We start from the raw sequence: 27,533 nt of genomic DNA, 5'->3' as shown, positions 1-27,533 counted from the left end.
CTTTGCCTTTCACTTCTCTCCTTTTTTCAGCTATTTATAAGACCTCCTCAGACAACCATTTTGCTTTTCACATTTCTTTTTCTTGGGGATGGTCTTGATCACTGCCTCCTTTACAGTGTCATGAACCTCCATCCATAGTTCTTCAGGCACTCTATCAGATCTAATCCCTTGAATCTATTTGTCACTTCCACTGTATAATCATAAGGGATTTGATTTAGGTCATACCTGAATGGTCTAGTGGTTTTCCTTACTTTCTTCAGTTTAAGTCTGAATTTGGCAATGAGTTCATGATCTGAGCCACAGTCAGCTCCTGGTCTTGTTTTCTCTGACTATATAGAGCTTCTCCATCTTTGGTTGCAAAGAATATATTCAATCTGGTTTCAGTGTTGGCCATCTGGTGATGTCCATGTGTAGCATCTTCTCTTGTATTGTTGGAAGAGGGTGTTTTCTATGACCAGTGTGTTCTCTTGGCAAAACTCTGTTAGCCTTTGCCCTGTTTCATTCTGTATTCCAAGGCTAAATTTTGCCTTTTACTCCAGGTATTTCTTGACTTCCTACTTTTGCATTCCAGTCCCCTATAAGGAAAAGGATATCTTTTTTGGGTGTTAGTTCTAGAAGGTCTTGCTGGTCTTCCTAGAACCATTCAACTTCAGCTTCTTCAGCATTACTGGTTAGGGCATAGGCTTGGATTACTGTGATATTGAATGGTTTGCCTTGGAAACAAACAGATCCTTCTGTCATTTTTGAGATTTCATCAAAGTACTTCATTTTGGATTCTTTTGTTGACTATGATGGCTACTCCATTTCTTCTAAGGGATTCTTGCCCACAGTAGTAGATATAATGGTCAGCTGAGTAAATTCACAGATTCCAGTCCATTTTAGTTCACTGATTCCTAAAATGTCGACGTTCATCCTTGCCATCTCCTGTTTGACCACCTGCAGTGTGCCTTGATTCATGGACCTAACATTCCAGATTCCTATGCAATATTGCTGTTCATAGCGTCGGACGTTACATCCACAGATGGGTGTAGTTTTTGCTTTGGCTCTGTCTCTTCATTCTTTCTGGAGTTATTTCTCCACTGATCTCCAGGAGCATATTGGGCACCTACCAACCTGGGGAGTTCATTTCTCAGTGTCCTATCTTTTTGCCTATTCATACTGTTCATGGGGTTCTCAAGTCAAGAATACTGAAGTGGTTTGCTTTTATAGAATAGAAATTTCTCCCTCCTCCTTGCTCTACAACACAGAAGTCTGCTTTACCAAAAAGTCAAAACAATAGGAATTATTTTATTATTAAGGATGATCTCAATAATCAAATGATTATCACAGTTTTCCCCAGGTGCTCTCGTTTACCACCTCCATTAGCTCAGAAGTCTTCTTGTAAGGCATTTGGGGCATCAGGCCCACCATCTCAGAGGCAGACTTATTCATTGCATTATCAACATCAAATCTTTGCACTTTAGATGTCTCCTCTGGTCTGAGTGAGAGAAAAGAACTTTTCTGTTTGGGCTATTGGCCTCATTTTTTACTTTTAGTAAAGCCATTCTGGGCTTCCCTGGTGGCTCAGATAGTAAAGAATCTGCCTGCAATGTAGGAGACCTGGGTTCAATCCCTGTGATGGGAAGATCCCCTGGAGAAGAGAATGGCTACCCACCACAGGATTCTTGCCTGGAGAATTCCATGGGCAGAGGGGCCTGGCCGGCTACAGTCCATGGAGCTGCAAAGAGTCTGACAGGACTGAGTGACTAACCCAGCGACACAAAGCCGTTCTAAGTTTGCAAACACATCTCCCACCACGCTAGCTTAAAGGTTTCAGCCCTGGGAACTCTGGGCGGCCTCGGCCTCTGCTCTCTCGCATCTGTTCTTTGCGTCTCTTTCCAGCACTGTTCCCCTTTCTGTCTGTGTCTCCTATCTCTGGCCAGGGCATTCTGATAGGCGCTACGTCTACACTTGGGATTTTCTGACTTAGATCCTTTTAGCTTTCCTGTTATCCAATTATATAGTCATCCTGAATTCTTCCATACATACTTGAACATGACATTTTCCCTCTTTATCCTCACTTCAATCAATGAAAAGTTTTAAATCTTTCCAAGTCTGCCTTTATCCAGCTCATTTGAAGGCCCCTCTTCTCTCTGGCTTAGTGGCTTAATGCCCTAGCTATCTACATACTACTCATATATATCATATATTGGTACCCATTACACATTAAAAAACACACACACACAAACGAAACCCCAATATTTGTAACTTAAGAAGATACTGATACCATCTTGTTGAAATGGAATGATGATCAATTTGCCAGAAAGCAATTTGGCTGAAATCAGTGCTCTTGTTAATCAGCTTGTCTAAAATTCAACTCATCTAGAAAAAAAGAGAAAAAACCTCTTTATAGCTCTTTAAGAACTTCATTTTATAAAAATATATCTGCAAAATATAGTAGTTTTTGAGGCAATTTTAACCAATTTCTCCCCCAAAAGTATTTCCAATTTAATTTCATATTTTTGATGAGTATGCATCATATTTGTGTAATTTTATGAATGGTAGAATTATTTTGAATCCTTGAGTAGCTTTTTATACTGATTTTATTTTTAGATATCAGGAAGATTTTTAGCCAGATTTTCTGAAGATCTTATTTTTCAAAGTTTCTTCTCACAATAAATATTTACCAAATCTATATAAAACTTAATTTACATAATTGTTTGTTACCAATAAGCAGCTGGGAAAGAACCCACTCCTCTCCATTTTACAATCATTTGGAGGAAGAGTATAATTTTCTCCAGGTGTTCATTCTCAGCCCAGTTCATGTTCCCAGGTGTCCAGTTTGCCACATGTTGCTTGGAAAATAGAAAAATAGAAAGAAAGAAAAATAGACAGAGGTTCATTTCTGCCGGCCCATCTATGGGATTTTGGTCAGGTGGACCTAGACTAAAGGTATAAGTCATCGAGGGCTTTGCAAAGCCTTGAGACCTGTTAAATCAAGTTGAGATAAAAAAGGAAAAAAAAAGATTTTTCTAAGAAGAATATTTTCGGATGGATTTCTAAAGCCGCGTACAAATTCTCAAGGCTAAATTGTCCTCCAAGTACATTTCAATGGGGTTATTTGTGTCCAACTTGACATTTGTTTTACTTACAGCTCTCTTTCATTGTGTTGCTCCTTCCAATGAGTCTCAGTTTCCCCTACAGCATTTTCCAGATTTAGCAGGTCCCCCGGGGCTGTGCACAGATGAGTCAGCTTTCCACAGTATCTTGTTTCTGTGTCCAGGAAATAAAATATGGGGACTCATGAGGAACTTTCAGTACGCATACGTATGCTGGCCATGGAAATTAATCTTCTTTCATCAGAACAGTGTTGAATTAATATACTTGAAGATATAGCTAAAGAAGTGGGCACTGTGATTAACAGAGAGATAAAGGGATGAAAAATATGACCAAGAGATAGGAAGAATAACTCAAACAGTTCAAAATCTGTCCAACAAAATGCCCAGAAGAAAAGAATTGTGGAGATGCAATAATCAGGAAGAAATTTCCAGATGTGAATATATCTGGAATATGACTGCCGATTGCAGAAGAATTCAAAAACAAAAGTGACTATGTTAAACATCGTAACTTCCAACACATTGTAGGGGATTTCAGAATGTTAAGAAGAAAACCTCTTAAGGCATGTATGTGTGTGGCTGAGTCGCTTCGCTCTTCACCTGAAGCTGTCATAACATTCTTAATCAGCTTCTGTTTGTCCTGTGCTCGGCGTATGTCTGATTCTTTGAGACCCCATGGACTGTAGCCCGCCAGGCTCCTCCATCCATGTGATTTCCCAGGCAAGAATATTGGAGTAGATTGCCATTTCCTCCTCCAGAGGGTCTTACTGACCCAGGAATCAGACTCTTGTCTCCTGCTTTAGCACTGAACCACCTGGGAGGCCTGGGTATCGATCGCATTAATCTACTGACAACAGAGGGTGTTTCCCAGGGGGCACAGTGGTAAATATCTGCCTGCCAATGCAGGAGACACAAGCACAAGCGACATGGGTTCCATCCCTGGGTGGGGACGGTCCCCTGGAGTAGGTAATGGCAACCCACTCCAGTGTTCTTGCCTGGAGAATCCCGCGGACAGGGGAGCCTGGTGGGCTACAGCCCATGGGGTCACACACAGTCAGACACAGCTGAATGACCGAGTATACATTGACAACAAAAAGTACCTGAAGACAATATAAGAATGCCTTCAAACTGCTGATTACCTATGGGTGGGGAGGGCTGGATTGGGAGTTTGGGATTAACAGATGTAAAGTATTAGATTTATATATAGAATGGGTAAACTAGAAGGCCCTACTATATAGAGCAGAGAACTATATTCAATATCCTGTAAAAGACCATAGTGAAAAAGGATATAAGAAGAATATAAAAGGCAATGGCTACCCACTCCAGTATTCCTGCCTGGAGAATTCTATGACCTGGGGAGCCTGGCAGGCTACAGTCCAAGGGATTGCAAAGAGTCAGACATGACTGAGTAATTGACATATAACTAATATATACATACATATAGAGAGATATATATAAAATTGAATCACTCTGCTGAACACTAGGAACTAAGATAACATTATAAATCAACATAAATATAAATTTAAAATATTTTAAAAATGCTGATTATCTCATCTAATATAGAAAATTATCCTCATGTATAATAAAAGCTCTAGCAAACTAGGGATGAAAGGGAACTTCTTAACTTGACCAAACTATGGTGAGCAAACATTATCATTTAATGGAGAACTTTTAGAGAACACATTTCCTTTGAGATGTGGTATTCTTAGATGACTGCTATTACTAATGGTCCTGGTGATTCCACATGAAAAGAAAAATAGGACTTACAGAATTAGAAAGGAAGGTGTAAATTGTCATTACTCACAGACAAGCTGATTGTCTATGCAGAAAATGCACAAAAGTAACCAAAAAAATTTGCATTTAGGTTGTTTATAATGCAAGATCATTGGATAAAATATCACAGAAAATATTAAAAATAAAATTCCAAAAAAAAATTGCATTCACAAGAGAGACAAAACAATGAAATATCAAAGAATTAAGGAGTTCATAAACTTTTGATGTGGAAAATAAAACTATATTAAAGGACATAAAGAAAGATCCAAAAAGTGCAGAAATCTTTCAGATTCTTGAATGTGGCATGATGAAATATTATAAGTATTCTGATTCTAACTTAATTTACAAATCCAATTAAATGCCAATGAAAATTCCAGCTGCATTTTAAAAGAATTCTATATAATATATTTGGAAATTTATGTGAATGAAGTTTCCAAAATAGCTAAGCCAGCTTTCAAAAACAGCAAAGAACAGCAATTTACCTTACAAGGTATCTTGCAAGTATACATTTTTTTAATCCGCCTGATGGGAAAAGGAACTATTCTCTGTCCAATGTGAATTTTGGTCACTGTTCTTCCAAATTCTTTCTGGATGTAACTTTTCCAAGTCCCAGATAGTTTTCTCCCATGCCTGTGTTTATCAGTATTCAGCTGAATAGTCAAGAGGAACCTGCTAAGATTGGTGGAATTCTCTTTTTCCATGTCCTTTCTCTTCAGTACTCGACCTTGTGAATTCTAGCTGCCTTATCTCTCTGATTTGTGACTCTGTTTCTTTAACTCACAGAGTCTGCCAAATTCTACCTGAGGTTTTTTTGTTTGTTTGTTTGTTTTTTCTCTTGCACTGCACCCTGAAGTCAGTAAGCTAGACTGATTTCTCACTTCATTTTCTTCCCCATTCATCAGGGAGCACTATTCTACATTACCTGCTGTTTACTGACTCGAAAATTATTGCTTCTTTTGTTTGTTTGTTTTTCAGAAAGGGAGGTAAATCTAGTAAATGTTACTTCATCTGGGTTGGAAGTCCTAGTGTATTATTATTAATGAAAAAAAGAATAGACTCTAAGAAAAATAAGTTCACTAAATAAAAATTTAAAAAGCAATTCATGAAGAAATTTTTTAAAATTGATATCAAGTAACTGCTGTCACAGACTTTAACTCCACAATGCAATAAATTTAAAAACTATCAACAAGGAGATAGCCTCACAGAAGCACCTAAAATGGTGGTATATGATCCAAAATGGTGGCAAATGACCCAGACAACTGGGATTAGAGTTAGATGCTTAAGGATGAAAGAATTAATATTACGAAAATGTAAAGAATTTGTGTAAATTGGTATTTAGACTATAGAGAAATAGGCACAGGATTTAACAGGCATTTCATAAAAGAAGAAACGTGAATAACTAATAGATGTGAAAATGTGTTAAGTTTCACATTAATTAGGAAAATGAAAATTTGAGCAACTGTGATTCTATGGTGTATCTGGTGTATTTGACACCTAGAACATATAACAGTTTACAGCCCCTGCTGTATATAACAAAGTTATTTCCAGTGGCAGCCATGAGCCGAAGCTTTGTGTGAAAGGCACTACATGTTTCAAAATAGATGTAGATGCTAATTCACTGTCTCTGATGGATTAAAAAATTTTTTTTTTATTTAAAAAATTTTTTTTAGTTCTCTGTTGAGCTTCTTTTGGAGAAGAAAATGGCAACCCACTCCAGTATTCTTGCCTGGAAAATCCCATGGACAGAGGAGCCTGGTGGGCTGCAGTCCACGGGGTCGCAAAGAGTCGGTCACAGCTGAGTGACTGACACACCTGAGCTTCTTTAGGTCAATATCTCTTTACATTGATTCTCCACTTCAAATTTTTTCCCAAATTCAGAGTAATTATTAATATAGATGAATACTATCGTTACTTTTTTCTGCCATGTTCCTTCTGGATAAAGTGGGTAGGTACAACTATTTATTCTACACTTCTACACTTGCCTAATAGTTTGCCCTTTGATCCTTTGAAAATTGTCTGATATAATAATATTTATTATACATGACTGTCCAATAAGTTAATTTTAATAAAACCTACTTTTCTTAATTCACATTTTTGTTTTAAAACAGTTAAGAATTAAGATGAATAAATTTCAATCTTAGAGATATTGCTTAAATTCAGTAAGACATTTCATGTGTGAACTGAGATTTGCACTTACCAGCAAAAATATTAAACCTCGCAGTTTATGCTGCTTCATTGTTTTAAATATTAAACACAAACAAATAATCCAAATGGTCACATGGAATAACAACACTGCAATTACTCAAGTTCTCTTTCTTTGCTTTCTCAGTCTTTGTGCTCTCCTTGTTCCTTCAAACATAATGTTTAAACATGAGGCGATCTAGTGCCACAGGGGTTGGAGATACGGTTTGTGCCGAAGCCAGAGCAAGCACTCAGGCCATTATAAACTTACTCTTAAAATGAAGGTGAGTAGTTGAATGCATGTGTATTCAGAACTGACTGTATAACCCAGGGTTCTTCAATTTAACTTCCATGTAAAATGTATTTATTAAAAGACAAGGAATAAAAAGGTACAAATTTGAAACTTACAGAATGTATTATTAAGTTTCAACAATAACTGTCACAGGAGAGGTTTCCTCACCTGGAGAAGTAGGGTAGATTTTGGAAATTCACTGGAAATGATCGAAACCCAATGCCTTGAAAGTCTGTGGATACCAGGAGTTGTGTAAAAAGGGAAATTCCATAGCCAAAAGAGGCACGCATAGCTTGGTCGTAGGGCAGAGGTATCAGCAAGCAGCCACAGCCGTGGCTCGGATGAGAGAATGAATGAGACAGCTGGGGCAGAGATGGCTGTAAAGTAATTACTGCATCTGAAAAGCCATTTAGACATCTAGTTTACGTGACATCTCCAGATGGGGAGAGCATCATGTTGACTTTAAAGGACACATATTTAAAGTGGATTTAGAAAGGAAATTATTTTAAAAGTAAGAAGGTATAATTAACCCAAGCACCCTGGCTAAGACAAGATATTGTTGAAGAAAAGGACTTAGAGAAACTCAGAGAACATTAGGCCTATAGCTGAAAAAGCAGGGCAGCCCCATCTCTATGGGAGTAGTGATCTGTGAATAGATTTCAGCTCGTGGGGCAACAAAGCATCATAGAGGCAACACCCAAGGCAGGTGTGTGCTCTTTCAGATGATGACTTAATTAAAAGACCACATACATGGGTACACGTAGGAAATGGCTATTTCTTTGCTTTAAGATATTTGCAAATAGTCCTTTCCTTTCCATTTAGATCCTGGAGATGGATTTTAGAGCAAGCTTTGTGCAGGCATTATCACAGACTTCTGCTGGAGTTATATCACTGGGGTGTGGAAAAGAACAGAAGAAAATGAAACCTTTCTCTGGGGACCTTGGGGATCATCAGGTTCAAAGGGTAGGCTTAGGGTAGGAAATAGAAGACAAACCAGGACAGATGGGAACCAGAAAGACTCATATGTAGGACCAGGTAAGAGAGCTCAAGGGTTAAAACAGAGTGAGAGAGAGTAGAAGCAAGAAGAGTAAAATGGAGCCCAGGAGGAAGGAGGGAAGCGGGGAGCAGTTGGACATATGGAGCCAGGAGTATGGACACAAGCAAGCTTGGCAGCCTCCTCTTAGAGATGGGAATCTCTGCGCTGGGGTGAAGCTGACCGAGGCCAGGAGCTTTCTGGAGAAGGTGGCAACCAATGAGGAGGAGCACAGGCAGGGGGACAGATGCTGGACTGGGTCCCCGTCAGTGAGCAGCTTTTCATCTACTGACTACACCGTGGCCTTGCTTTACCACTTGCATCATCATGGTGCTTATCATCACGTAACCTGTTACCTTTCTCACTTTGTTTATGTAGCCAACAGGGCAGGGTTTAGGGTGGTATTTCGTCAGTTTTGTTTACTTTTACACGCCCAACACCTGATTGATGATTGCTTGGCATTTGTTGAATGAATACACAAACATATATTGTACTGGCCGGAGATTTCCCACAGTTTAGCTGAGGTGGAGGCTGACCTTCTAGTTATGAAACCCTTGCCAATCTAATTCTATCACTAAATTTGTGGCATGGATTCAGTCCATTTCCTTACAAATTCAGGTGAGAATTATATAGAGGGGATTTGGGGGACTAAGCCAGCTTCTCCATTCTGCTCATTTTTCTTCTTGGAGATCTTTCTCCAGAATGAAAACTTGATTTAATGTCAAGAAATGTTTCTTTTTCTTTTAGGGCTTTTGATGTGTAGGTGCCCTTGGAAGATAGATTCTGTGGAAAGACAAATTATTAGTTAGTTATAGGGACAACAATTAGAAAGATACAAACTGAAATCTTATTTCATTTATTGGTCTATAAATTCATTGCATTAACAGAGAGTTTGTTCTAAAAAAAAAAAATATGTTGTTAAAGAGATGGAAATATCCCCATCAAATATAGTTCACTCCTACTTTCTCTCCTTACCCTCAAATAACAGCAATGATATCTAGGGCCTGAAATACTATTTTTGTTCCTGTGGTTACTCCAATCATGTTTTGTGATGAGACCAGGTCACTCTAGATGAAATGTGAAAGGCTCTTCCAAAAATTGCAGTAGGTATGTTTAACAGAAATCTAAAACCTGAGAGTTATTTATATTTTGCATGTCAGTTGTGGGTACTTTGTTTGTGGTTGCAGTTTTTCCCTTCTCTGTATTCCTGATGAAATTGTCTCAAATCAGGATGCAAAGAGGCAAAATAAACCATTACGAGTTTCAGAAGTGGTGGAGAGATAAGTTTTACTCCCTGGACTGGACAGGGCATGAAGCATGGTGCATGAATGGTAACACAATATTTAGAATCAGCAAGGCATAGACCCAAGTCTCAGTTCAGCCCAGGCAACAATGGTGACCTCAGGGAACTCACAAAAGCCCTCAGCGCTTTGGGTTTTTCATTTGTTAATTTAACGTTTTGCTCCAATTGGCTTGTAAGGTCATCTCTGTCCCCAGGGAAGGGAATGTTGTCTTGGAGAAAAGCCCTATTTTCCTGGAAGGAAATTGGATGCTAATTTAAAGGTAGCAAGAATCAGAGGAGAATTAGATGCAAAGAGCCAACTCATTGAAAAAGACCCTGATGCTGGGAAAGATTGAAGGCAGGAGAAGGGGATGGCAGAGGATGAGATGGTTGGATGGCATCACCGACTCAATGGACATGAGTTTGAGCAAACTCCAGGAAATGGTGAAGGACAGGGAAGCCTGGCATGTTGCAGTCCATGGTATCGCAAAGAGTCAGACACGACTGAGTGACTGAACAGCAAAGAATCAGAGGCAAGAGGTAAGCTTTGGAGTCCTAAGACCTGGATTAAAATTCTGATTCTACTTCTTTCTAACTGGATCATCTTCATCCCTAAATTGGGAGTAGCAATATCACCAAAGTCATATACAGTTGCCAGGACCAACCGAAATCAAATGCACTGTCAGGATTAAAAGTCCTTAGCACACGGCTTGACATAATGGAAAGGCTTAACAGATAGATGAGGCCCATTAAGAAGATGGGAAGCGATGTCTGCACTGGCCCGCAAAGAAGTGTGAGCATACTATGACTGTTGCTTCCAGGTCAGTGACTGGCTTGACTGACCAGGTTCAAGGCATCCACCTGTGATGTCAAGGCAGAGAAGGTATCCTTCAGAGAGTCGTCTTTGAGACCCCTGGCCAGGGATTGTCCAGAGCTCATAAGAAGGAATTTTTAAGTGTTGAACTTTCAGTTCAATCTTTAAATAGTTTCTCAGCATATAAGAAAGTGCCCTGGGAAGAAAACGTAGCAGGTGAAGAGTGGTCAAGGTGAAGAGCAGGAAACAGAACACGCATCTTGGAAATCACATTGAATAAACAAGAAGGAGATTCAGAGGAGTAAATTTCTATCAAAAACCATTCGAGAAACATGATGTGAATTGGCCGTGTCGTGTTTTGTTTCTTGTTCAATCGAAAAGATGATCAGATCACTGCTTCTGTCTAATCAAAAACAAGATGTACACGTGAGAAAAATGAAGAGCCTGCTGGTGAGTGAAATGTTTCAAAATAGGGGTTTGATTTCGATTAGTTCGCCTCGCAGTGCTTCAGAGCGAGCGCATGCCTTCTCCCTACGATGGGCTCCCCTTGGCTACCCGGGCGTGATTAATATTTGAGGTCACAGTGTGGCCTGCAGAATCCTAACCCAGCTTCACATTAGCATTTTTAAGGCTTGCAGGCAGTTGAATACTCATGTGCTCGCAGGGGTTAGATATGCACAGGAGTGCTCCAGAAATGAAGGGGATGCCACGTGGAAGGATTGATGTTTGTAACCTCAAAGTCAAGGGAATTCAAAGCTAAGCCCCAACGAGTCCTGGTGAGTCACCAGGCCCCACAGAGGATTAAGATACATGAGATAGCCCCTCACCCAGGAATACAAAGTAGCATTTTCAGCCTAGGGAAAAAGAAAAAAAAAAAAGGCTGAGACAAGATGTTCCCAGCTGGTTCTCTTCAAACATCCCAACAAATAGGAGAGGTGATGTTTTCACCCAAGTAGAGGCTTGCTCTGGCAGGAGCATGTAGCCAGACGTGAGCAGCTGCCAATGGAGACTATTTTGCAGCCTCATAATTCAGGATATCGGCAAAAGTGGACAGCAGTGTTTCCCTTCTCCTTCCTAGGCATGCTCTCTTTTTAAACAAAGCCTCTATTAATCAGAACTTCAGATCACATATGGCGATCAATTGAGGCTGTTTAGGGCATTTACAGTAATTGATCTGCTACAAGTTCTTCACAAGTGGATTGCGCTATACACACACACATGTACTTTGCAAAGAATTCAAAAGCCATTAGGATGTTCTCAACTCCTATTTGATAGTCTGAGGGCCATTGACTGGATGTGATCCTCAGAAACTAGCTGGGCCAGCAGCAGGGGGCATTTTGATTAGAAAGGAGAGAGGGTTGTGAATTGAGGAAACGGTAGATGAAGAAGGCAGAGCTCACTTCACCGTCATAATCATGAAAACTGCCACAGGGTGCCAGGTATTTCACGTACAGTTTTTGTACCACTTAATGGTCATGAAACCAAGTAAGGTTTTTAATATTCCTCACTCTGGGTTTGAGAAACTGAGTCTAAAAAGTTATGTGCTTTACTCAGGGTGGCATAATGAGGGCCAGAACTGTGATCTGAATCCAAATCTAAGTCCCAAACCCATGTGCTCTCACCCTCACCCACTAAGCCATTTCCCCTCATGTCTAAATAGTGGGTTATCCATTTTCCAGGAGGTTTTAGGATAGGCCTGTCTGGAGTCTGGGGACACATGGACAAACACAGATATGTTTGATCATATCGAGCTCTGATTTTGTAAGTCTCCCTTTTTGGATAATGATGTGGGTTTGCTTGTTGGAAGAAAAATGTCCAGACAAAAGCTGGCAGATGCTCTTTGAAGATAAAGGGCAGAAAGATGGAGAGACTGGGAAGATGGGGAGCTGATATGGCAGGGACAGCTCTAAGTGAGGAGGTGTGTTTGAGCAGTAAGATGAGCTCGAGGTACCCAATGGCCCAGATGAACTCAGATCCAAGGAAAGCAGTGAGAGCCCATGAAGAAATATGACCACATGCAATGTGGGACATACCGGGGTCTTGATCTCATACCGTCATTGGTTTTTCTAGTGTTGAATGACAAACCACTCTGGCCACCTTTCCTGAATAGTTTAGAATGGATTTCCCAGCTAAAAGTTCTTATCTTCCTCACTTGGAATTAATCTTTATGATAGAGCTCAAATGTGTTCTAGTTCTAATCTTAGCTTTGTTAATTAATAATTGATTTAAATGAAGGTCAGAAAGTAAAAGTGATCACCCTATGCTATAACTTAGGACATGAAAAACTGATTCAGACTCAAAGCATCTGATGTTAGAGCCTAAGATTTAACTGCTACATTATGACAGGAGCTACCTAGGACCAGTTTTTTACAGGGGTTAGGTCAAATCTCTTCTTTTGCCTTTGGCTTCTCTAGCTTTAAAAGAAAATTAATTTAAAAAGAAAAAAAAACAGAAACCTAAAATGGACCTTAGGCTTAAATATATAATTTTAAACTATAAAACTTCTAGAGAAAACACAAGAGAAAATCTATATGACCTTGGGTTAAACAAAGATTCCTTAGATATGATATCAAAAGCATAATCTATGAAGGAAAACGTTGATAAGTTGGACCTTATAAAAATGAAAACTTCTGTTCTTCAATAAATAGTGTTAAAAGAATGAAAAGATAAGCCACAGGATAGGAAAAATATTCTCAAATCACAAAGGCTTCAAATCCAGAATACATTAAGAACTTTCCAACTCAATAATGAGAAAACAAACTACCCAGTAAAAAATGGGTAAAAGAGTTTAAAAAAAAGACACATTACCAAAAAGCTACACAGATGGCAAACAAGCAAATAAAATACTTAATATTATTAGTCACCAAGGAAAAGGCAAATTAAAACCACAACTGAGATAATTGCTACAGAGCTACAGAATAATTGAAACACAAAAAGGAGTGAAGACTGACAATTCCAAGTGCTAGCGAGGATGCAGAACAACTAGAACTCAAGCACATTGCCGTCAGGAACGCAGACTGATACAGCTATTGTGGAATAGCTTTGCAAATTTTTCTGAAAGTAAATGTACACCTATCATATGATCCAGCAATCCCATTCTTAGGTGTGACCTAAGATAAATGAAAACTTAACACAAAACCTGTATGTGGAAGTTTAGCTTTATTCATAATCACTTCAAACTTGAAACAAGCCAAACTTGAAACTGGGAAATATATAAACTCGGATATGTCTATACTCCAGACTGTCATTCATCATGAAAAGGAGCAAACTATTGAGACATGCAACAGCATGAGTGAGTCTCAAATGCATCGTGTTATGAGGAAGGAGTCACAACGGAAAAGCTACATGGCGTGTAATTCTAACTACTTGACATTCTGGCAAAGAGAAGCCTAGAAGGACAGAAAACAGATCAGAGTGATTGGTGTGTCTAGGGTGGGGAAGGGGTTAACTACAAAGAGGCACCGGAAAAAATTTTGGTTTTATGGAAATATTCACTGTCTTGATTGTGGTAGTGGTTACATGTCATCAAACTAGAATACTATAGCAAAATGTGAATTATACCTCAATCAGAGAAGGGAAAAATGAGAAAGGTCAGTAGCAGCAGCATAAAACCAAATAGGGCTCTGAAGCAAAATGAGACCATCCCTGCAAAGGAGATTTAGAGATGATCCGGGTGGTGGCTAAGCCAGCATTCCCACCACGCATGAGGCAGGCTCCTCATTCTCACCAGGATTTTCTTTTGTCTCACCCCCAGAGTCTTAATATATTTAGGTTGTCGATAAAGGGAATTTGGGAGAAAATGCAGACAGAAGCCAACAACTATTTCAAGGCATTAGCGCATCACTACTTGCATTAATGTCTGGTCGTGGACGGGAGAGCTACAGCTTCCCTGACATTTGCTTTATAGATAGAACTGGGGCTTCTAGAACCTGCATTGGCAACAGGGAGAAATAAATGTCCACAGGCCTAGCCTAATAGATTCCCAATAACTTAAAGTCACGGCCTCTAAATGATCCATCTTCCATGTTAAGCAAATGCCGTTTCTTGTTCTTCCATAGCTTTGGAATTTTCTGTTTAAAGGACATTTGATATTCCTTCCTTCCCAGTTACATGTGAGGAGGGGGCCAAGGAAGGGGATAAATTTCAGTTTTGCTGGTGAGTGAGGTGACCAAGATGAAGAGACAGTTTGCAGCCACTGAAAAGGGTGCAGACTCACAGGGAGCAGATGGTTAAATGGCTGGTAAAGGAAAAACGTGTGTGGGCTTTGGAGCTAGAGAAGAAAGTGGTCCCACATCTGTGATAACATGGACTGAGGACCGAGGGTTTGTTCTAGTGCTCTGGGGTAAAATTCCTGAGTGTTCCTGACCAGTAGGTCATTGGGTATCCTTAGGGGGAAAATCAGACTTTCACAGAGGCACCTAAAGTCAGCTGAAAGCTGAGTTCACGTCCTGGCCTGCCTACTCCCACACTGTGTAACCGCTCTGAGCCCTGGCTGCTTCACTGTTTGGTGGGGACACTCTAGTGTTACATTCTGGTGCTGTTGTGGGGTAGAACTTATGAATATTAAAATCCTAGTGCTGCACCAGACACACGGCCAGGCTCAACAGCCCTTTAAAATATCATTAAGGCCGAATTTTATCTTGACGGTGTCTATCCCACACGTGAAATGTGAGGCTGCAGAATTGCCCACCTAAGTATCCAGATCATGTACCCAGCACCCTGTTTGTTCTTGTGTGCTGAGTCGCTTCAGTTGTGTCTGACTCTTTGCAACCCCATGGACTGCAGCCCGCCAGGCTCCTTTGTCCATGGGATTCTCCAGGCAAGAATCCTGGCGTGGGTTGCCATGCCCTCTCCAGGGGATCTTCCCTACCCAGGGATGGAACCGGCATTTCATGTGTCTCCTGCATTGGCGGACAGGTTCTTTACCATTAGTGCCACCTGGGGATCCCCAGCAACCAGTTTAACTGACCCCCAAACCTCCTTTTCCTGCCTTTTCCCGTGTTACTAGCATGTTTGGGATCTAACTGATCTGTGTGCACATTTGGGATGCGCAGTGTCTGCACGGCCAAAGTACAGGCTCTCCTTTGGTTTGATGTTTTAGGATCTGGGCAGTGAAAGGAGATGTGGAAAGCTCTAGTCCCTCAAACCGGATTGTCCTAAGAAATGTTGTGAAATGCAAAGCTGACTAGTTCCTCCAAGTCCTCTGACAGGTCAGGGTGACTAGGGTACAGAGGGCTGCCCACTGAGATTCTCTCAGAGGCTTCAAGAAGCAGGAAGTTTAGATGAAAGTTTAAGAAGTAAGACTGAAGTGTCCATTTCCCAAGCTCTGTGCCCAGGTACCCTAGGGCGCCTGAATAAACTCACGGAGATGCCATGGTACTATATTTCTAGGCAAATGCAACGATGCTCAACATCTATCAGAGACTCTAACATGGTAGCTTGAGCTACTCTGCAGTACCGACATTTTTCATTCATTTAGTTCGCAGTTAGTAGCTAAGTGCTTAATAAATAGGTTTCTTTGACCTATGGGCACTGTGAAAAAAAGACTTACTAATACTTTAAGGTGCCATGAATGGTAAAAGTTTGTGAACCTCTGCCACAGAGTACCTTAAAGATGCTGCTATATACATTGATTGAGGGTTGTGCCTGGCCCCATGCCTAGGAAGCTAACATGAGTAATCTAGAGCACCATGACATCTTAGCGGTGAAAGAAATCTTTCAAATCATCTCAATTAATACCCTCCTTTTACAAGTAGTCACTCTGAGACCTTGGGGCGACTTGCTCAATCCTGTTTTTCTTGTGTGTAGGTCATGGAGTCAGGAAGAAGAGATAGATATGTGTGTGAAGGGGGCGATGGTGGAGAGCTGTGATCCCTAGGGAAGCAAGAAGAGGCCCTGGTGACCCATGAAAATCAAACCCGAGCTTCCCTCCTCCACCTCTGAGTGGGTGGGCGACAGATCGAGGGGAGCTAGAGGGCACCCTCAGGGGGCATAACACAGACCCTCACCGGCATTGAGAAGGCTGACAGCAGCCTTCTGGCATGATGTGGGGATGATGCACTGTGTTCCAGCGTCTGGCTCCAAGAGCCTCTTGTCTTGTTCGTTCCTCAAGGGTAGACTGGGACATCCATATCACAAGACATCATCTCTATCTAAATTAAATCTCCCCTAGCCTCAAAAAGGCAGGGCCAGGATCTGCCAGGGGAGGGGTTTGGACTCTGTATTCTTCTGTGCTTAGCATTAAGGCAGCTGGCCTGAGTTGCATCCCTGAGCAGAAGTGTGGGGATCTATTTGAAAAGGGGGAGTCTGGCATGGGGAGGGATGTAGTAGCTAGCGAGGAAGGCAAAGGCTTTAGGGCCCCGGGGCAGGTTGTGGAGGCCAGGTGTGCAGGCGCTGTGATTTACCTAAATGCTAGGAGATGGGCTACCTGTCAGATAATGCAAACTCAATTATATCTGAAGGGATTCTAGAGGTCAGCTGAGCTCGGCTGGTTATCTGTTTGCAAGATACAAAGCAACATCCAGATAAATTGCTAATGAAAGGGAGCGATGTAGCACTCTGCCGGGCCACCCAGAGTACACGGAAGAGAAGCAGTTAGGGAAGATCAGGCTTAAAGGAGGCAGCCTGGTGTGGCGGAAATCGCGCCGGATTAGGACTTGGGCCTCTTGGCATTCGTCCTGTCCAGTGGCAATTAGCTGTGTGACCTCTGGTCACTCACTTTGCTTTTCTAGACGTCAGCTCCCCATCCACCCACGCACAGGGCTGCTCAGAGGCCAGGGTGACATAATAAATGCAACCATTTATCAAATGCTTCCTCAGTGCCAAGGGCTGCTTTAAGCACCACACATGCTTTATCTTATTTAACCCTCACGGCCCTGAACTGAGGTAGAGATTAATAGGATCGGTAATCAAAGGTAGGGTTCCCCAGCTGGTGCTAGTGGTAAAGAATATGCCTGTCAATGCAGGAGATGGAAGAGATGCAGGTTCAATCCCTGGGTCAGGAAGATCCCCTGGAGAAGGGCATGGCAACCCACTCCAGTATTCTTGCCTGGAGAATCCCACGGGCAGAGGAGCCTGGTGGGCTACAGTCCATGGGGCCACACAGAGTCGGACACGACTGAAGCGACTTAGTTGCATAGCACGTGATCAAAGGTATAGACAAGAAGACTGAGGTCCAGTCGGTTGGAGCCTGTGTGTTCATCTCTGTGGGTGGATTCAAGGTATGGCCTTCTATCCACCATGCAGGGCTGGGAGCCTTAAGTGTTCATACAATTCTGATTTAGCAGAGCCAGGACAGGTTTAGTAAGTGCTGGGTTGATGTGGGTGGTTCCTGAACTCGAGTTTGCAGAACACTTCTCTGAAGCCCAGTGGCCCCTTCCACGCCAGAGATGACTGGTGGCACGCATGTATGAGGGAAGATGCTGATGGGAGGGCACCGCAGAGATCAGAGAGAGGCAGATGCCAGCTGTGAGAGCAGCATCCAGGAATATGTGGGCTCCCAGGCCCAGGCCACAGCCCCAAACGGACGCTTCTGGCACCTGCAGGGACAGCAACCACCAACGGCAGCTTGTTGGTTGGGTAAATCTGCTCAGGAAGGGAAGGAGGAGGCTATGTTGGGTGAAGACTGGGTACTTACCCCCACGATATGCCAGATTCCCACGAGATCTGGCACCACTCCATCATTATGCCATCGCACATGCGCACAGTATTCTAGAATTTTCTTTTGCTCTATCTTATTGAATTCTTTCACAGAGACTTTATAAAATGCATATACTATTCCCTTTTTTGTGTATAAGAAAACTGAAGCTCATAGACATCACATGCCCAACCACAAAGTTCTCAAAACTAGTAAGTTGTGGGTGTGGACTGGAAGCCTGGTCTCCTTTCATTAAATCAAGTGCTCTTTCTGGTGCCCAAGGCTGTGTACCAGTAACCCAGAAAGTACTCAGTACCTTCCCAGGCACAGTGGGACAACAGAAGGCATGAAGACAGCATCCTTGACCTTGAATACACTACAATTTTATTGGAGGACAGAGGTAACACAACTAGAGGAGTGAACCCTAGAGAGAACAAAGACCAAGCCCAGCCTAATCCTTGTAGAGCAGGCCTGTGTCTGCGATTCAGGAACTACACACAAATGGGGGCTTAGAGTCAGACACAGCGTAGGGACTAAAGAGCAACAACCACATCCAAAGGCAACACTTCCTTAGGCCAGCTGTGATTTGACCCTTCTCTGCCTGGGATCCTACCACTGTCTGCCCGCCTGCTCCTAGGATAAAGTCCAGAACTCGCCTCTCTTTGCAGCCTCCTCTCTGGCCATCCTTCCCTTCCCTCTGCTCTTGAGTCCCTGGAACATTTATCCGCTGCCAAACACCCACCATTGCCATCTTCCTCTCAATGGAAAGCTCTTACCCATTTTCTTAGGTCTCAATTTAACCATCTTTCCTTGGAGAGTCCTTTTTTGCCTCCTTACCCTATTGGACACCCACATAGCAACTTGAGCTTTCCTTTGAAGCTCATTGCAAATCTAACTGATATTTAATGTTTGTCTTCCCTACTTTAACTCCAGGGGTCAGATATTGTGCCTATTACATTTACCACTAAATCTCCAGTACCAGTGATGGCACATAGTAGGGATTTAAATAACTGCTGCACAAATTACTAAACCAATAAGTATATGGACAGGCAGACGGCTTAAAGATTGAGTCAGTGATGCGAACTATGAGATCTGTCTTTCATGGTTGCAGGCCAGTATATTTGGCTCACTTCAGTTCAGTGGCTCTTTGGGCAAAGGCAAGGAAGACTCTTGAGAGTCCCTTGGACTGCGAGGAGATCCAACCAGTCAATCCTACAGGAAATCAGTCCTGAATATTCATTGAAAGGACTGATGCTGAAGCTGAAACTCCAATACTTTGGCCGTGTGAGTCGACTCATTAGAAAAGACCCTGATCTGGGAAAGATTGAAGGCAGGAGGAGAAGGGGACAACAGTGTATGAGGTGGTTGGATGGCATCACCGAGGAGATGGACATGAGTTTGAGTAAACTCTGGGAGTTGGTGGTGGACAGGGAGGCCTGGTGTGCTGCAGTCCATGGGGTCGCAAAGAGGTGGACACGACTGAGGGACTGAACTGAAGTGAAGGAACAAAAAGATGAATAAGATTTAGTTCCTTACAGTCATGCCAGGAAAAGGGAGGGGTTAAACAAAAGACAGCAAGATACATGGCTTCCTTTTGGAAAATTGGCTTATTTCATTTTCCCAAGGGTTACAGCCCAGAACCATGTCCCCACAGTTAAAGGTTCTTCCTAACAGCCTGCACTGTGTCCCTTCAGGATATAAGGGGAAAGGAAGATAAAGTCCTAAGAGAAGGTATTTAGAGAGTGACAAAGCCTTCAAAGCCCTAGGTAATTCCCATGATATCTGGCACCTAAAAATCTTGGACCAGCAGCTTCTACACCACCTGGGAGTTTGCTGGATGTACAAATTCTCAGACCTGCCAAGTCAAGCAGATGGGGTCCAACTAGTGGTGCTAAAGCTGGCCAGTATAAGCTCTGGAGAGCATATTGTGCATCTCTTCCCGATTTCAAGGTAGCTTGAAATTGACTATCGTGGGGGATATTTACACCACAGAAATGGGCAGTTGTAAATCACATCTTTTCCTCCAAAAGCAGCAGGTTGTTAAACATTTACAAGGATGCCATTGACCCAGAAATCTGTGTTTTAAGAAACCCTCTGGAGGATTCTGAGTCCTTCTCAGTTCTCCCCCCCAGTGCTTAACGGCATCCAAAGTCTAGGTTTGTGCACATTTCATGAACCTGAGCATGGATGGCACCAGGGACTGTTTGTCCCTGGTTGTGATAAGAGTATCAGCAAGGGAATGACAGCTCTTCCTCCAGGGATCTCACACCTCCCACCTTCTGTAGAGAGTGGAGACAGAGGGTGACGAGTGACTCTAGAATTGCTATTTTGGTCCCCACACCCAGCATTGTTGAAGAGAGGCCTGATTTGCAAACAAAGATTTCAGAGCTGTGAATCTCAGCAAGCTAAAAACAGCCCTGTTCTGACTACACAGCAAACTGAGTTTTCTTTTTTTTTTGACAGAGTTCAGAATCATTCTGGACAGCAGGGAGTCTCTGATAAAGTCAAATCCAGACTTCCACCCGTGTCAGCACAGTATGTACTATTAATACACACCTGTGTATGGTCCCTCGGGTTACAGTCACACAAGCTGAAGGGGGAAGGAGAACAGAAGTGAACAAAGGTGCTCTGAGCAGTAATACCTCTACTATTACAGGAGGTGGAGGAGGGAGTGGAAAGGGGTATATTTTTTAAAAGAAACAATGATTTACTTGTTTAATCAGATGTCTTATCCACTGAGCCAGGTATTATCAGCTAATGAATGAGGTAGTTCTCCTAATGAGTCCAGCAGATCACCTGCTGAAACATTTCTAAGACATTCATTTCTCAGCTCTCTGCCATCTTCAGAAGGTAGAGGATTTAACTTGGGGTCTGACTCCAGCCCCAAGCAAGGCTTACAGGTTTTGTGGCTAATTTAGAGCAGAAATGAAAAACTTACACCATGCAGGACAAAGGACAAGGAATTTGGTTGACTGCTTGTAAAGAACTTCTTATTCACTTGCTGCCATAAAGAACAGTTTGTTACAGAAAGTAGAAAAGGAGGTCAGTTTCATTAATTTTGTGATCTCATAATACTTGGTCCTTAGTTGATTCTGGATGAAGATTTGTTCGATAAATGAATAGGAAAGATGGATGAATGAATGAGTGAATTGACAAAAGTTTTAAGAGTATGAACTTACAGATTTCACTGTGACAAAATCTTTGGTTTCCACCATCCTCCCTGATATGCCTAAAATATCCTCATATCTCATAGGAAGTTGGGAGACCAGAAACTACACTGAAAACATATCCTATGCCAGATATTATGGGATTCACATAAAATTGGCTGATTTAATTATCTTAATAATCTTGTGAAATACAGATTATTGACCCATTTTACAAAAGAATAAATGGGTTAAGTAATGTGTGGGAAACTACACAGTTCAGTAATGGAGACCTGGGATCCAGAGTGGTCTAGCTTCACGTACTCTCTGCTTTTCCAAATTGCCTTTTGGTTTTTGACAATTTTAACTGTAGCAAAAAAATAAAAACTAAAAGATATAGGTGTGTATGTGTGTATGTGACAAAACAAAACTTGAATACTTTGTTATGAATCGAAAAAAAGAAAAATGTCACTGCTACCTAAGTGACAAGAGAGGAGGTGTTGCTATGGCTTTGCTCACAAATGCCACCAGTTTCCAAATTCGTGAATTCCTGCTGACAGGCGGAAGGTCTAACCCACAGCTCAGCTTTCCTCTTTGTCTAATACTGACTACAAGCAATTTTTCTAGTTACCTGAAACGACTGCAAATCCCACCATAAGTGCTGTTACTAGTGGCTAACATTTATTGAGTACTTACTTAGGTCAACTCTGCTTCAACTTTCTTTTGATTGCAATTTCATTGTGTATCTTTTTACCATCCTCTCACTTTTAACCCGTCTTTGTTGTTGTATGCAATGTGTGTTTCTTGTATTGCAGCATGCTTCATTTTCAATGTTGTGTTAATGTTTGCTGCACACACACACACACACACACGTTGTCATGGTTCCTAGTCTTCTCTAATCTGTGAAAGTTCCTGAGTATTTTTTTGTCTTTTATAGTCTTGACATTGTGTCTTAGAGTTGTTGATCAAATATCAGGCATTACGGATAAAATATAGTAGTGTTAGTTGCTCAGTTGTGTCTGACTCTTTGTGACCCATGGACTTTATCCCACCAGCCTCCTCTGTCCATGGAATTCTCCAAGCAAGAATACTGGAGTGGATAGATATTTCCTTCTTCAGGGTAACTGCCCCATCCAGGGACTGAACTCAGATCTCCTGCACTGGAGGCAGATTCTTTACCATCTGAGACATGGTGGTTGGCAAAAATACAGTGGAAGCTGGAGTCAATAACATTTACTTCAGGAACAAGATATCCTTTTTCTATCTGGCTTCTGGTTTGTGGGGTTGAGTCAATCTAGGTTGCATTTAGGCTAAATCAGGGCTTGGCTGTTAATTTCATTAGATTCAGGTTATTACAGTCTTCAAATGATTGAAGGGCAGGATTAGAAGCATCCTTACAGTGTGGCTTGATGTCTGAATTCCTGGAGGGTTTGTCTCAGTTATTTTGCTAACTAGGCTTCAGAAGATTCCACTATTGTGCATTTCAATAAGACTTTTGCAGCTCTTTTGCCCTTACCCCTGATATTCTGCATGAGCACTTAATGAAAGCCAGTGGAAATGAGTTAGTGAGTGACTTCAGAATCTTTATTTCTAGGGATCCTATGGATTCTAAACCATCGTTTCTATCCAGCTTTGATCTTTAACAAGTTCATTGAAATTTTAGCTGCTTTCTTCTTGCACGTGTCTGTGGTGGCTTCCTTGTTCCCTACTATTCTGTAGTGATGAAACCATCATGGGTCTCTTCTCTCCTAGGAGGGCTGCATTATTTTGTGAATCTTAGTTCCCTGGGTTTTTTGTGTTCATCTTTGGCTCTTTAATTGGCTTGAAATTTATGATCTGTAGGTCATCCAGCTTGTTGTTCTTCTCAGAGTGATGACAGCATTTTCTTGTGATTTTTTTACTTTTCATATAGAAGTGGAAGTCAACTTTTGTTTTTCAAAGCTTCACTTTTTTTTTAAAGCCATAGAATTACCTAGAGTATTTTTACTGGTTCATTGGATGTTTACAATTTTTGGTTGTGTATGCCTCAACTCCTCTATCCATGAATCTAACTCCTCCTTTACATCACATTAATAAAAATCTATGATTTTTCTGGCTTTTGTAAGAAGTCAACCCGCATTGAAATTTCAGTTGTTGTTGTTGTTCAGTCATTAAGTCCTGTTTGACTCTTTGCAACCCCATGGACTGCAGCACACCAGATTTCTCCGTCCTTCACTCTCTCCCAGAGTTTGATCAAACTCATGTCCATTGAGTCAGTGGTGCTGTCCAAATATCTCATCTTCTGTTGCCCCCTTCTCCTGCCCTTGATCTTTCCCAGCATCAGGGTCTTTTCCAATGAGTGGGCTGTTTGCATCAGTGGCACTTCATTAGTACTTTAAGTGGTCATTGGGAAGAGAGTCCCCTTGCAGAACTTTGCCCCCTACTGTCTCTCCTTCTCTATTCTCCTTTTTGCTTTTCTGTCCTCAACCTCTTCCTTCCTCACCTCACTGTTGTGGTGTCCTTATTTTCTTTCTCTATTATGCTGTGCAATCAATCTTAGCTCAAATTTCTAGCTCAAACACCGGCATCCTAAGACGGTCAATAAAACAATATATATTCCACATACCATGATATGCTTCTTAATGGAAGCAGTCAAGTTTATAATTTCAGAATCTTCTTTTATTATAAAAGAAACAGATTTCTATATGACATAAGAGATTGGATTATATGACTCCTAAGAAATTTCCAACTCTGAGGGCCATAGAGAGACATAAGGATGTAGTGAGAAAATGAGAAAGTTGAGAAGAAAACCAATATCTTCTGCGTGTCTGTTACGTATTCCATGAAAATAATTATAGTAATGTTCCTGAATGTTTATGAAATATTTCTTATTTTCTAGGTACTCTTCTTACTATTTGCATGAATTACATTTTAATCTTACCTATGAGATAGATTCTGTTAAAACCCCATTTTATAGATGAGGAAGCTGAGGATGGGAAGGTTAGATCCATTGCTCAAAGTTATCAGGCTGGTAGCTAGTAGGCTGTGGAGAAAACACTGAACTCTGCATAGTCTGACTCAAGAACTTAAGTGCTGAATCACTGCACGAAATAGCAAGCACGTTTCATATACTCTTCCACAATTATTACTATGCTATAAGGTAGGTGTTTTTGCTGCCTCATCTAACAACTGAAAATGCTCAGAGACTGGAAAACGTATTTGCATCTAGTTAGTGGCAGGGAGCCTGGATGAGACCAGTCCCACGGTGCCCTGGGCACCCTAGCTGGGTGGTACTTACGTAACAAGTGGTGACAATGCCTGGCCAGGAAGAAAAGCAGCTCACCCAGAAATCGTGGCACAGAGTACAAGGAGCAGAGATGCAGGGCTAGAACCCCCACCAGGGGCCTCCGTAGCCCTGCAATTATAATTCCCCTCAAAGCGGCAGCCCATCAGAGCTGTCTGGCTGTTCTTACTCCCCGTGACTCTCTGGGGACAGATCATTGACCCACGGCGGCTTTGGACAGCAAGGAGCAGGAAACACATGAGCATCTGACTCAGTCGATAGCAGACATGTTCAGGCTAAAGTCACCCTGATAGAGACCAGCAACTGTGGAGTCAGTGACTGAGTCTGCAGAGATGGTAGGTGGAGAAACAGATGCACCTTGACTGGAGTCAGCTCAACATCTGGTAAACCTGGCCCATTGCTTGATAATTAATCTTGGTGTTGAATCTAATGACACGATGGGATGGAGAAATTGGGCGATTTGATTGGACACATTTTGATAGTTTAATTTTCAATAACACATGGTCCGAGCTTGTTCACATAATTGCTAAATAGATTAATATGCCAATATCTCTGACCAGCTGGAAGGGAAAGATTTAGGCCTTCAAAGATCTTCGACGGGCCTTTAAATTAAAGTTGATGGTCTGGAGAGAATGGGAGCTCAGGCCTCCTGGGGATATGAAGTCAAATCAGAACCAGTGATGAAGGCCTTGGAAACAGTGATTTTATCGTTACTCTTAAAAATAAACCCCTGGCTGCCTGCAGAATGTCAATTTGTCTGCAGACGTCCTGTACTATGAGTTACAGGACAATTGGGAAACCTGTCTTCCTTTCCTGAGGTGTTTGAATTCACTGCAACTATGCTCATGATAGAGGTCAAGAAAAACCACATAAATGAGTCGGCAAGGGCCATGGAGCCTGATGTGGTGCCAATTGTCCCCTGAGCCTTGCGGCCTCTTCTTTCTCAGGATGACTGTTTCAGGACACAATCCAGCTGCAGCGTCTACAAGACCAGAGAGGAGAAAGCGAAGTGTCTCCACATCTATAATCTTCAGTGTGTGATCAGTTGCACACAGGAATCAGGAAGGTGATTATTATTTTCCTCGTGGAAAGAAGAGGTCGCATGTTCATGTCTGAAGGGGTGAGGACCAGACCAATGCGGGTTCACTGAGACAGGAAAGCACAGAAGAGGACTGGGCAGCGAGGTGGCCTCCGTGTACAATCAAGGAGGATTACTTAATCATGGTAAGCGTCCGTTTTCTTATCTATAAAAAAAGGATATTTACAGTGCCTGCATCATACATAAGAGACATAACCTATTTAGCAACAGCACGGGACACACCATTCCCTTCTCCAGGGCATCGTCCCAACCCAGAGATCGAACCCAGGTCTCCTGCATTGCAGGCGGATTCTTAGCCAGCTGAGCCACCAGGAAAGCCGAAGGGACACACAGTAAACTTTAAAAAGGATTAAGCAGGATAAAGAGACATGATCCAGGAGAACTGTGGGCTGTTTTGGGTTGGGGCAAGGGGAAGGTAGTCAGGGTGATGCAATTTTGTGGGGAGGTAAAGTGGTGGTGGTAGGTGTGTGTTTGTGCATAGGGATTCATTTCAGAGAGAGTTGGGAGAATTTTGCTTATTTTCCCTTGTTTGGGGTTGTGTAATTGACCGTCAAGTCCCTTCAACTTCAGTTGAAGCATCTGTTCATTGAGTTCTGGCCCATGAATCTGACAAAGGTAAGGAAGGATGAAGCCTCTTTGAGAATGGGGCTGGGTCTTATTCCTCTAAACAGTGACGAGGACATAGCCTGATAGCGGTGGCTCTGGTTGCATGAATGAAACTTTCTAGTTGTCCCTCACTCCCTGGTGACTGAGACACTAAAGAATCTGCCAGAAATGTGGGAGACCTGGGTTCGATTCCTGGGCGGGGAAGATCCCCTGGGGGAGGGCATGGCAACCCACTCCAGTGTTCTTGCCTGGAGAGTCCCACGGATAGAGGAGTCTGGCGGGCTACAGTCCATGGGGTCCCAAAGAGTCAGACAGGACTGAATGACTAAGCGCAGGACAGCACTCATCCCCTGGCTTTATTCCCCTTTCCTTTTCATTGAAAGGAGGAACCAGCCCCAGTCATTGACTGATGAATGACCACCACTGTTTAGACAAATAGTCTGGCATCACTATCAGGCATGAGCTACAGGCTTAGGCTCTCCCCACCTCCCTGCAGCCTGAGCATGAATACCCCAGCACCGAGGAAGAAGGGCCTCGCTTTGGCTGGATGGCACCTCCTTGAATCAGAGTTCAGAGCGAGGGGGCCCCAGAGCACGGTGGCCTTCCTGGGGGTCCGTAAGAAGGGCAGGAAACAGTCCTCTCCGTCGATGCCAAGCTGTCAGTAGAAGGTAGGACTGGTTTCCTTTCTGCCCTTTTCCCTCTTGGCCCTCTGGCTAGAACCACTCAGCACTCAGAGAGTTGTGGACACTTGAAAGAGCTTTCAGAGGAAAATGACAAGAAAGTGGAAACAAAATTAGAGGCAGCATGATGCTACCGCAGAGAAAGATACTCGCTACACCATCCACTCCTGCCTGCTGCCTCCCTGCACCCCTCGCACCGGCCTCCCCTCTTCTCCACTTTCTCACATGTGCTTTGGAAATCAGGGACTGTCATCAAGGCCATTAGCGACGTCTATTCTGGGGATGTACAGTACAAAGCTTAGACCTGGTATTTACTGCTGACTGACAGGGGAAACGCTTTAGCTGTTGCTGGGTGCGGACGTGACAGAGAGGCTGGGGAAAGTCGGCTCCTGTCCTTCCATTTGTTAAAAAAAAAAATGTTTTAAGTGAGTTTGATGCTTGGGGAAAGGGGTGTGATTGGCAGCCCCTGGTGGGAGGAGTCCCCTATAGAGATGGTGCTAAAGCGGGGGCTGCCTCTTAAGAACCACTTATTGTCTGCCAGGTCTTTCATTTCTGCATCACCTGTTCAAGCCCTTGGCAGCCGTATAATAATAACAGTAATGACTGGGAGGGTGAT

This window comes from Muntiacus reevesi, chromosome 5 (assembly GCF_963930625.1).
Source record: "Muntiacus reevesi chromosome 5, mMunRee1.1, whole genome shotgun sequence".
NCBI lineage: Eukaryota > Metazoa > Chordata > Mammalia > Artiodactyla > Cervidae > Muntiacus > Muntiacus reevesi.
Note: the sequence above shows the minus strand (reverse complement) of the source record.